Genomic DNA, 13,126 nt, shown 5'->3' on the forward strand with positions numbered 1-13,126 from the left:
GCCATGATCAAGCAAAATATCACATGATACATCATGACAATACACAATGTACTGAGGTGTGTGCTTTTGGGCATGGACACATATGTCACCTACATGGACATCACCTCACATCTCAAGTCCACATGTCCACATAAGTCCCATGTAGTGCAATGGCCTATCATTGGGCTGTGTCACCCTACCTATATTCTGCTGTGATGTTACAAACACACCACAGTGACAAGTGAGGCTTGATGTCTCCCAGGCATCACAGATCTTTGCCATGCAGATACCCAGGGTCCCTGTATTGCCACATCGACACTGCATGACATGGCGTATCATGTACACGCCACAAGGCAACCGTGAGTCCCACAGGTAGTGGCCACTGTTGTCTCTGCAGGCCCTACATGTACGTCTCTTAGAGACTGTCTCCCATTGGGCTCATTTGATCAGCCACATCTGAGACACAACATGCACATAGACTGTGGGTGTACATCAGAATTGTGGCTATAGGTCTCACTTTGCCACTGGGTTCAAGCAAGCCAGGCTGAAGACGGCTGAAATGCCAGAAACCGGTCCTAGGAAGCTTGTTTCCGGTCCAGGGAAGGCAGGGCTTGGCAGTTCGGGCTGGACTGTTCCCATGAGGCACAGGGTCAGACTGATTTGCATATGGCCATGTCTGAACTGGGGTGGCAGAGTGGGCTAAAGAACGGTGATGGATTAAACCCAGATCTGTTGACTGGGTGTGAGTGTTTGATTGGTTCTGATGCTCCGTCCATCACCACCCCCTTTTGTACCGATAGGTCTCACTGTGACGTACATGCCATCACCCCCAGGACTCAGGGTGTATGTGACACTTCTGAAACATATCCAACCTGCAACTGTGTCCATGACTCAAGACCATAACTGTACAGTTGCACATCACAGTGGTAATGTGCACAACACACAAAGGATTCTGCCCCCATGAACATGTGCACAGCCTGGGAGTGGCTGAGCAAAAGTGCCACCCAACAAACCAAATGCTGCCCCCCCCCCCAAGAAACAGGGAATGCAGCCCTAAATGCCATGGAACACTGTGTCGCCAATGCTGTAGTGTGGTAGGTGTGCACATGAGTCCCTGGCAAGTAATTGTGTGTTAAAGCCGTCAAATAGTCACCCCAATGAGGTCCAACGCGGGTGACAATGCGTATGACCGAGCCGTGCGTACGCTTTGCCATTGACTGCAATGAGGCCCGACGCGGGTGACTATCATGCATGCGCGTCGGACAGGCATGGTCCGAGACAGGCGTACGACTTGGCCATTGAATCGTATGAAGACGGGTGCATGTGTATTTTCAAAATACACGTTGTACAGTCAGTTGGTCGAGCCGGACGCACCCATTGGCTCTGGACTGTCATGGAGACGGATGCAGATTCAAAACTTGTACGAGTTGTGCGCTGGAAATTCAGTTGGATGCCTACAACAATGTTGCAATTCCTAGGGTTTTATGAAGGTGAAGATTTGAACGATGCGGAAGACTTGTACGAGTCGTACATTTCCATGAATTGGCCAGATTCATAGAATGCAACCGTGTTGGACCTATCACTGGGGACACATGGCACAGAGTCTACCTCTGCAGCACAGATATAAGGCTGGCTATCCCCCAGGGAGCTCACTTGCCTGCGCTACATGCTACTCGACCACATCCCTGCTACCACTGCTGCTGTCTCTGCATCCTCTGGCTCCTGCTAAGGCACGTACTCTGGAGAGGGCCCCAGCCTTCACTGAGGAGGAGAACCAGGCCCTGCTGGACGGGCTCCTTCCACAGTACAGCAAGCTGTATGGGAAACAAGGGGAGCATTCCACTGCCTTCCTAATTATGCATGTTGTCTTACTAGCAGTACTAGCAGTGTGTATACCAGTGGCAAGCATACTCACTGAGTACTTTCGTCCCCAAAGTGTGTAGGTACATGTAATGAACAGGTGTTCTGCAGCTAAAGTGCATTTGTGCAAGCTTCAACTTCCCAGTCATTGTTAACATGTCAGACCTGCAGAGCATTTGTCCTTTTCCATGGGTGCACTTCCTGCGTCACTCATTTTCCTTTGTGATGATGACATGTATATCCAACTGTGTGCAGCACAAATATGGGGCATGTGTGTTAATGGACTTTTAACTTTGTCATCCTCACAGGTTGATGCCCACCAGAAGCAGGAGATATGTCTGACCATCGCCTGGGCAGTTCGATCGGTGTGGGTCTACAAGTGCCGGATCCGCAACTGCCAGAAGAGGTGGCAAGACCTTCGGGCTGGACCCGGAGGATCGCAAGGGTGCAGCTGAAGCTGTCGCCTCCTCGCAGGAGGGGCGGACACCGGACCCTGACCCCCCACATGCTCCGGATACTGGCGGTGGTCTTCCCGGACATGGATGGGCAGCTGAAGGCCAGACAGCAGCAAAGAGTTGGTAAGTTCATGCCTTATCTGTGTACTATGTCTGACATGCTAATTGCAGTCTTTTAGCCTGGTCACACTTCCACATTACGTAGGTCTTGTAGTCCAATACTCATGTCCCTCAATTGTGTGATGCACCCTCCTCATCTGATCCACCTGTGTGGCCCCTACAGTCTGTTGCTTGTGTCACTAGGGCACTGTGTGCCTGCAGTCAGCTATGCTTCAGCTTCCCGACAGCATCTGTTCCTGTGACTCTGTTGTGTGTTTCATGGGTGGATCAATTGTTTACCCAATGCCTGAGATCTGACATGTGATCTGTGTGTGCCCTTGATATATGTTCCAATTACTGGTCTGACTCGCCACATGTGGCTGGGGTATTTCAAACAAAACCATGCAGCAGGGGACTCCAAATTGTGTGCCTCGCGAGTATGTATATCAAGTGTGTCACACTTGCTTAGCCACCTGACTACTGTCCAGGGCTAAACACTGTTTCACATACACCTGGGCAGTCATGCCTACTCAAGGGCATTTAGAAACACTCTGTAATCCCACTCCTATGTATCAACTTAAAGGTTGTGCTTAGTGACATGTTCCTTTAGCTGTCTGCCTCTGTGTCATTGTGGTGTGGCTTCCTGTTACGTACAACTGGGGTATTCATGAGATTGAGGGTCAGCAGGACATCTGAGATGTGACTATGAGAGACAAGACCTGTGTGACATATAGGTGTGTGATCATTTGACAGTGCATAATGGTGTATGCAACTGTGCACTTAAGGCAGCTGGGTTACATGCACAGCAGACTGTGATGTGCTAATGTACAGGCAGTTGTGCTAGCAGAGACTCATATGTCTGATTTGTATGATGTGGGGTCATATGTATGTTGTTTGCAGGGGATGGGCAAGTGCACTTGTCAGCTGCAATGTTTCCTTTACCCCTGAGCTAGGATTGTGACACAGTGCATACTGTTGTTGTCTGGATGCCCTGCCCCTGTGATAGGAGACAATGTTGACTGACTTTCCAGGCATGCCAGTGCCATGGCATTTAACTTGCTATGAGTGATCCTGCATTGTGTTCAAGTGTGCTCCATGCACCCCATTGTGGCATTGACTATGAGGACATGAGAACATCATAGTGTGTGTTGCTGGCATGCATTGCTGGCATGCATCACAAGCATGTGAAATGAGTCTCTGCCCATCCCTTCATCCGGACACCTGTACTGAGTCAGTGGCAAGAGATGTGCTGTGTGTATAGTGACATACTCCTACATGTTCACTTGCATGTCCAAAAAATGTGTGGGTGGTGCATGTCGGCACATTGGGGTATTAGCATCCAACATGCAACAGACATATGGGTGCAAGTCCAGGAGGGATATGAGTGCCATGGTTGATGGTGAGAATGACAATTGGCTTATTCTAAACAGTGTGAGCACTTTGAGCAGTGTTCAGCTGATGATGCCAGGGCTTGCCCTGTGATGTCATGTACTCACTGTGGTGTGTGCAGTCAGTGCAGCTGACTGATGTTGTTCTCTTTTTTCCTATTTCTATCCAGATACATCCACGGCCACAGGAGGGGACAGCTCCACGGACCAGGAGGAGCCACAGAGCCTGACTGGGACAGAATGCGAGCAGTCGGGGGGACTCAGTGGCACGGAGGGCGAGTGGAGCCACACCGAGGAGTCCTCTGCACCATCCACCCCAGCTGAGGGCCACAGCAGCTCGGGGGATGACTCCCTTGTGGAGATGGGTGTCAGCAGCCACCAAACCCCAGCTAGTGAGGCTGTCCCCCCACCGCCCCCACCACCACCATCACCACCCTCCCATCGGCTCCCATCCCAGGGGTCTGTGCAGGCTCCCGTGTTCGGGAGCATGTCTCCTTTGTGCCAGGCACTGCACCCCTTCCCGTGTGGCCCCACCTGCCGTGAGTGAGGAGTCTGTGGACTTGCTTAGACAGATCCATGTAGGGCAGACATCAATGCTGAGTGTCCTCTGTGCACACACCAGTCTGTTGACATAACTGGTGTCGTTCATGGAGGGCATTTCATCGGGCATGTCTGCCCTACAGAGGACCAATCAGTCCGTGGCCTCCTCCCTGACGGCAGCAGTGTCCCTCCTACAACAGTCCCACACCCCTCCTACCCCTGCACCACCCACGATTCCCAGCACCCTACCTGTCCCAAGCACACACACACCTGCACATTCTCACAAACCCACAGACGGAAGAGCAAGACCCCACCCCCACCACGCAGCTTCACGGCGAAGTCTCCGTCCTCCATCCCCCAGGCCACCACACCACAGGTTTCCCCGCCACACCCTGCCCCAGGTTCCTCCACCCACAAATACACTATCCCCAAAATACTGAGGCCCTCCCCCCTACCACTTGCTCTTCCACCCCCGGTCAGACAGTTAGTGCCACTGATGTGGGGACCGTGTCCACCCCCTCTGTCCTGCCGACCTCACCTGAACCCCATTCTGCTCACATTGAGTTAGGCACTGCAGTGGAGTCCACGACCACCCCGTCTGACTTGAGCACTGCAGTGGAGACCCAGTCCACTCCATCTGACCTGCCCACTGCAGTTGTGCCGGCACCCACCCCATCTGTCTTGTGCCCCACAGTTGTGACTGCACCCACTACTTCAGTCAGCTCCACTGCAGTTGCCAGTGACTCTCCTGCATCCACCACTCCTTCACTGCCTCATTCTGCTGCGCCCTGATCCTGTCCCTGCGGTGCCTGACCTGCCCCCATGCATGCGCCTCCGAGGGGTTGTCCCCTGTCCTTACCAGTGCAGCCAACCAACGTGTGACAGTTGTCACTCAAGTTCACTTCTTGTCATTTGATATTGGACTGGCCATTGGCCTTTGTTTTGAACAGACTTTTAATTTTTCATCTGCTGAATAAAGCATTTTTCTTTATCCTTGTGAATTTGATTTAGCTGTACATTATGTTGATGATGTTTAGCATGAACTTGCAGTTGTAATGCTGTATTTCAAATGTTGAATACTGAGGTGTTGATGTGATGTACTCCATGTGGTCCATGAAATGTGTATCCTTTTCTGATCGTTATCCATATCATCCTTTGCAGCTAAATGGGTGTGTCATGATTAACAATTAGTGGACACTCTGTAAAGATTTCATTTGCATGGTCACATCTGTGCCTTGCACACATGCACATATGATGTGCTTCCCATTGTCCAATTTGTCTATTTCCCTGACTGTGGGCCCATCTCCACTGGACATGTAAGTGTGGGCATCATTGTTGTAGGAGCAACTGGGTCCTCTGTGCAACTTGCTGGACATATGTATTGAGTATATGCAGATGACTTAAGGGACACTGCCATGCCCAGGCTGTTGTGACCAGAGCCTTCATTGTGTGGTAACTGATGGCTGACTGACCAAGTGTTCTGCTAACATGACTGAGACCTGCTGGGGCTATGTTTGGTACAGCTGAGCTTCCACAGGAGTTGAGTCCTCTCAAGTAAGGGTGTTGTTCCGTGACATTGCCAGGGCCCATTTTGTGTGGGCTTGAGTGTGTGTCCACATCCCTTTTCATACACAGGCAGTGTTCCCTTGATATGTTCCTGTTGTTGATGCTTGCTGAGTGTTACTGTGTTCATCCCACAACTTTGCCATGTGCTACCAGATGTGTGGGTGCATAACACACTACTGTTAATTGGTGTTTCATCATTGGGATTTGTCAGATCTGAGAGGTGATGATGTTGTCAGACGCAGATGGAACACAGTCAGAGTTCCCCAAGGCACTTGTTTGTTCGCAATATCATGTAGTTGTCCCTAGGTGGTACCTTTCAGTGATTGAGACATGTGTATGTGTATGTGACTGATCCCACTTGTCCGGTTCAGGGCTGCATGTGTGCCTTGTGGTTCTCCTTGGCTTCTGCATTGTCCTGGGACTGTGGCAGGTATTCCGCAGGTTACGTGAGCTTTGACGTCATGGCCATGTACTGCATACTGTGCAGTATGTCTGTCATTCACCAGGGTTGTAAACTGTCCTTATGTGATGAGTTTGTGCACCTTAGTTCCTCCCAACATTGCTGTGTTTGTCATGGGTGCATGTGCAATGTCACCTGTCCATGTGGGCTTCACAGATGCACATTGGTGCATTTCAGGGTGTGTGGTGTTGAGGGTGGACTGATGTAAATGTTTGCATGGATGGGCCCCTAGCTCCCATTTGTCCATGGATGACGGGCCATGCTGAGTGATTTGTGTTTGTGTAGGTGGGATGTACGTTTGTGGCACAGGACACATGTCTGGATTTCACAGTTTGTAAGACATATACCTTTGTCAGCACAGTGGAGGTGTCACGCATGCTTGTGTCACCCCAATGTCTGGTCCCTGGGGGTGGTGCTGTTGTGTGTCAGTCTCTTGCTGTATTAGTTGCTGTTCATTCCAGCTTGTGTCACATGTGTCTGTTGTGCTCCCTCTCATCTCACAATGCCTGATTGCCCACTAAGGGGGGGCCCATTGATGGGTTACTTTTGTATGGCACTGTGTCCACATCTGTCTCACTGTGGTTCAGCCCCCCTCATGTGTTGTGTAGCCCCCCTCATGTGTTGTGTAGGTGCCTGGGGATACTGAGACACACACACACACACATGTTGTGTCAGATGTGCAGTGTGAGGTTGCCTGTTTGTGTTTGTGCATCTGCACCAGTGCATTGGTATTGCTGTTGTGGGCCATTGTCTGGATGTTGTTTTTGTAATTTACCCTGCTGTCCCTGTGAGTCATATCACATCATTGTGCACATTCATCCTGCTTGGTAGGTGCCATTGCTGGCATGGAATGGAAGTTTGTGACCTGACACCTACAGTCTACACAGGTTGTTTTGATTTGTGTGTCTATTTTCGAGATGTGTGTTTGCTTTGTGATGGTCACTTCTGCTTTTGTGTCATTGTACATTGTATGCATTGTCAGCCCCCATGGGTGGTGCTTGTCTGCACATGGCCGAGAGTATGTTAGGTTATCACAGCACTGTTAGCCTCACCACATCTCTGTGGGTATGGGGCACAACCACTACTTTGGCCCAAAAGTGTTTCATGTGTTGGGACCAGAAATCATACATGCTGTTTGGCATTTGCAGCTTTGTCCATGATGACACTTACCTTTTGGTCACTGTGATGAGGGGGGTTTTGGACCCCATCACCACAATGCTCAACATCTGCTGCAGGTTCGAAGCACACACTTAACTTTTGTTCTACACAGTGAGGGGGTGTTATTTTTACATTGCCACAGTGCTAGTGATGCTTGCCTTGTGTAGTCCACACTCAGTTTTTGGTCACACTTGTGATGGTAGTTACATTGTATGTTCGAAGTCATGATCACTGTTGTGGGCATTTGTTATACACACTGTTGTCATGATGTTAGGGGGGATGTATTTTGCTGACTTACCTAATGTTGGTGTATGATGGATGTGTGGCGCATCACACATCCTATGAGTGGGGGTGGCATTAGTGATGGGCAACAGGTCCCCTATGGGTGGGGGTGGCAGTAGTGATGGGCAACATAAGCCCTATGGGTGGGGGTGGCAGGAGTGATGGGCAACATAAGCCCTATGGGTGGGGGTGGCAGTAGTGATGGGCAACAGGTCCCCTATGGGTGGGGCTGGCAGTAGTGATGGGCAACATAGTCCCAATGGGTGGGGGTGGCAGTTGTGATGGGCAACAGGTCCCCTATGGGTGGGGGTGGCAGGAGTGCTGGGCAACATAGTCCTTATGGGTAGGGGTGGCAGTAGTGATGGGCAACACGTCCCCTATGAGTGGGGGTGGCAGGAGTGATGGGCAACATAAGCCCTATGGGTGGGGGTGGCAGGAGTGCTGGGCAACAGGTCCCCTATGGGTGGGGTGGCAGTAGTGATGGGCAACATAGTCCTTATGGGTGGTGGTGGCAGTAGTGATGGGCAACAGGTCCCCTATGGGTGGGGGTGGCAGGAGTGATGGGCAACATAAACCCTATGGGTGGGGATGGCAGGAGCGATGGGCAACCGGGCCCCTATGAGTGGGGGTGGCAGGAGTGATGGCCAACATAAGCCCTATGGGTGGGGGTGGCAGTAGTGATGGGCAACATAAGCCCTATGGGTGGGGCTGGCAGTAGTGATGGGCAACAGGTCCCCTATGAGTGGGGGTGGCAGGAGTGATGGGCAACATAAGCCCTATGGGTGGGGGTGGCAGGAGTGATGGGCAACATAGTCCCTATGGGTGGGGGTGGCAGTAGTGATGGTCAACATGAGCCCTAAAGGTGGAGGTGGTAGTGGTGCTGGCCATACAACCCCTATGGTGGCCTGTTGTTAGTGGCCAGGATATGGATCCCCTGTGTGTGTGTGACAGTTTGCAGGTACGTGTCGTTTGTTTGTGTGGTTGGTGTCTGACTTACTGTCTGCGCCGTCCGCGTCTGTTCCTAATCCGGTCATAGATGTAGAGTACTGGTATGACCTGCGCAATGGGATTCATGATGTGTTTGTCTCGTACACGCTGCTTGTTGCTCCGTCTCGTACACGTTGCAAGCTGGTCTGTCTCGTAGCCGTGGATTGAGTTATGGCGCGAATCGTACCTGATATGCTTCTTTTCCGGATGCTATGACGTGCCGTACGTTGCGACCCGTCCGGCACTTAGGAAGTACGCATCGTAAACTGCTATGGATACTGCTTCTGAATCACAGCCTACGTGTTGGTCGGATTTCTGGCAGTTATGCGCATCGTACTTCATCAACAGAACGGACCGGCTCCGGGTACGGGTCGGTCGCAAGGTAAGGGTACGAACAGCTCTCGGAGAGCTGTCCGACCCGGATCGGAATCGACCCCTTGGTATTAAAACTATACAACTTAACTAACAGTAAATAAATATTAATTTCAAAACATGTGAAAACTATATAAAATTGTATGTGAACATACTTTATGTACAAAAACATTTTTCTCTAAAATATACAAAATATATGTGTCTATATACACACACTCGACCCCATCTTCTCCGCTAGCGACCACGTCACCTTCAGCCCCACCACCGAACTCCACTGGACCGACCACCGCTGCGTCCACTTCACCTTCGAGAAATCCACCACGTACCACCACCTGCAACAGATCCCCTACCACTGCTGGAACAAGGTCACCGAAGACCAGCTCATCGCCACCCTCCAACCGGCAGCACCGACACCAACACAGCCGCCCGCAACCTGAGATAATGGATCGACGACTCCGCCAACACACTCGCCCCAATCAAAAAACCCTCCAACAGACGCACCAACAGGTCAGCTGGTTCACCACAGACCTCCAGGAATCCAAGCGGGCTCGCCGAAGACTCGAGAAAAGTTGGCGTCAAGAACAGACACCAGACAACTGCGCAGCCCTCAAGAACGCCAGCCGCTTCACTTCTGGAATTGCCAAAGTGACATCGCTAGTAAGTATCACGTCCGCATATGCCAATGTCCTATACTCAGTGTACAGTCGTAGGACAGTCTAGTGGTCCGAGGGGCGGAGTAGAAGGGTGGAGAGGAAAGGGAGGAGCTAGATGGGACGGGGGCAGTCAGGGAAAAGTAAAAGACGAAAGAAGACGTGTTAATAAAGATCCTGTACCCAGACCACGGTGTCTGTCGTTATTTGGCCCGATAGACACGACAGCTGGCGACGAGGGTGGGATGCGTGTGATGCTCCCCTGAACCCTGAGAAGACCGTGGTCTGCACCCTGGCCGAGGCGCAAGAAGAGACGCCTGAAAGCGGCCCGTCTGGAGCGCGACCGGAACCGGTGCGGGATCAAAGGCCCTGAGAGAGCGGGACGAAAGTGAGACCCCAGCCCCAAGCCTGACCCCTGCTGCGTGTGTCAGAGAGCAGCGCTGACCGGGGTAAAGAGAAATCCGCCGTGCGGAAGGTGAGCCCCAGCGTGAAGCCAGAGCCTCGCGTGTGTGCCAAAAGGGAGCGACAGCAACTGTGAGTGCTCACCTGTAATGAGGAAGGCCCAGGGAGCGAGTGAGTGAGGCTGCCAGTAGCGCGATCTGCAGGGGAAGGAATCCGAGGGATTATTCAGCCTCGTGCCAAGCACCACGTGTGGAACCGGCCTGGCGGCCATCTTTAAACCAGGCGGCCACCATAGGACAGTGCTTTGAAAACAGGTTGGCGGCCATCTTGGAGTCAGGCGCCAAACAAACCCAAGCAAAGGCAATAGAAAAAAAAAAGAAGCACAAGCTAGAGCAAGCGAGCAAGAAGAGAAGCATAAGCACCAGCAAGTTATAGAGACCTCACAAACTCGTACCAAGCAAGATGTCGAACCAAGGGTCGCCTGCGCGCCAAGAGGTGAAGCCCGTCGTGATGGGACTGTCTCACCTGCGTCCTCCAGAGCCTCTAGCGCTTGTGGTCGGGAGCAGCATGGGCCCCCGCTGGGAGGAGTGGATTGAAGACTTTGAAGACTACATCAAAGGCTCCAAAGTAATTGGCGATGAAGACCAAATAATCGCGCTTCGCAACCTAGCGGGAAAAGACATCAGCAAAATGATCAAGGAACTCCCGGCTGCGGATACAGGGACATACGCCAAGGTACGGGAGGCCCTAGACAAGAAATTCCTGCACAAGAAAAATGTGGACTACGAAAGGTATGTGTTCCAGCGGGCGCGCCAAGAAAAAGATGAGAGGATGAATACCTACATAACACGACTGCGCAGACTGGCGCGACATTGCAATTTTGAAGCGTTCTCGACGGATGATGCCATACGACTGCGCGTCATTGATGGCTGCCTGTCCGAGACCCTTCGGAGGAAGTTATTGAAGAAAAGTCACACCCTCGACGTGATCGAAGAAATGATGAGGGTGCATGATCAAGCTGAGGAGCAGGCCAAGACCATCGAAGCAGGGCGTACAGAACACAGAGAACAGATATGCCAGGTGCGAACCAGCCGGCCCCGCCGAGGGTCCCGAGAGCACAGACGTCACACCCGGCCGCCATCGCGCCGCCGTCATTCGGGACATCGACGGCCAGACTCAGGGAGGAGAAGCAAGCGCCATGACCACGTGCGAAAGACACCGGCACGAAGATGCTATAGATGCGGGTACGATTTCCCACACACCGGAGCATGTCCAGCCATGGGACAGCAATGTCGCAAGTGTGGTCGAAGCAACCACTTTGAGGCCATGTGCGGAGAGTATCGCCGCGAGAAGGAAAAGGATAGACCCGAGTCGTCGCGAGGCGACTCCCACCGGCACCACGCACGAGCGGTGCATGACCGCCCAAGGTCGTCGTCAAGGTCTTCGCAGTCCAGCGGGGAGTCGCGGACATCGCGATGGTCGAGGAAGTCGCCATCGCGGGATTCCAGATCGACATCCGAGGAACGAGACTACTCGGTGGAGTATGCAAACATGATCGCTGACCCAGATCAGCTCAAGAAATATCCCTGACTGGACATCAGCGTCGGTGAACACAACACAAAGTTCGTAATGGACAGTGGGGCGTCACTAAACTACCTCCCAGTGACTGAATACAATAAGATGAATCCCCGTCCTCGACTGAGCCCCGCGCACGTCCGTGTCTACACCTGGATGTCCAGGAAGCCACTCCCGTGCCTCGGGAAGTTCTCAACCATACTACGACACAAAACAACATCTGTCCCTGCCGTGATACACGTCATAGAAGGACCGGAGGCCGACTGCCTTCTTAGTCTGCCGACGGCCGAACGTCTCCGGCTAGTGGAAGTCCTATACCGCGTCAGCAATGACAGTGATATTGTCCACAAGTTCCCGAAGCTGTTCATGGGACTGGGGAAAATTAACAGAAACCAGATACGTCTCCACATCAATGAACAGGTCCGGCCAGTCGCCCAGCACCCCCGGAAGGTGCCATTCCATCTTCAGCAAGCCGTGGAGGATGAACTGCAAGATCTCCTGCAAGCTGACATCATTGAACGTACGGAGGGTCCCACTCCATGGGTGTCGCCCGTAGTGATCGTCCCAAAGAAAGGGACTCCGGGGAAGGTACGGCTGTGTGTGGACATGCGGATGCCCAATACCGCTATCGAAAGAGAGCGTCACCCAGGCCCACACTTAAGTGACATGATAGCCGCGCTGAATGGTGCTCGAGTATTCTCCAAGCTGGACCTCAATAAAGGGTACCACCAGTTGGAACTCCATGACAGCTCTCGGTATATTACAACCTTCGCGACGCACCTGGGGTTATACAGGTACAAGAGGTTGAACTTTGGAATTTCCTCGGCCGCTGAAATATTCCAAGAAGCGATTCGGCAAACCATCCACCATATCCCCAACACACTGAACTACAGTGACGACATCCTAGTGTACGGGGCAAATGTCCAGGACCATGACACGGCCTTAGATCGAGTCTGTCACGCCCTCCTAGAGGCGAACCTAACACTCAACAAAGAGAAATGTGAACTGCATCAATCGAAGCTGAAATTCTTCGGGCACATCTTTTCAGGGGCTGGGATGAAGCCTGACCCGGACAAAGTGAGCACGCTAAACGACACCAAAAGCCCGCGGGACGTCAGCGATGTGAGATCCTTCCTGGGCATGGCGAGCTACTGCTCAAGGTATATCAAAGACTATGCCACACTAAGTCACCCACTCCGAACCCTGACCAAACAAGGGCAGAAATTCGAATGGACCTCTGAGTGCGAGCAAGCCTTCCAAGAGATTAAACAAGCGGTCGGAGCAGCCGAGAGCCTAGCCTATTTCAACCCTAGCCGCAAGACAGAAATCACAGTAGATGCTAGCCCGGTCGGG

Source organism: Triturus cristatus, chromosome 5_1 (assembly GCF_964204655.1).
Source record: "Triturus cristatus chromosome 5_1, aTriCri1.1, whole genome shotgun sequence".
NCBI classification, from domain to species: Eukaryota; Metazoa; Chordata; class Amphibia; order Caudata; family Salamandridae; genus Triturus; species Triturus cristatus.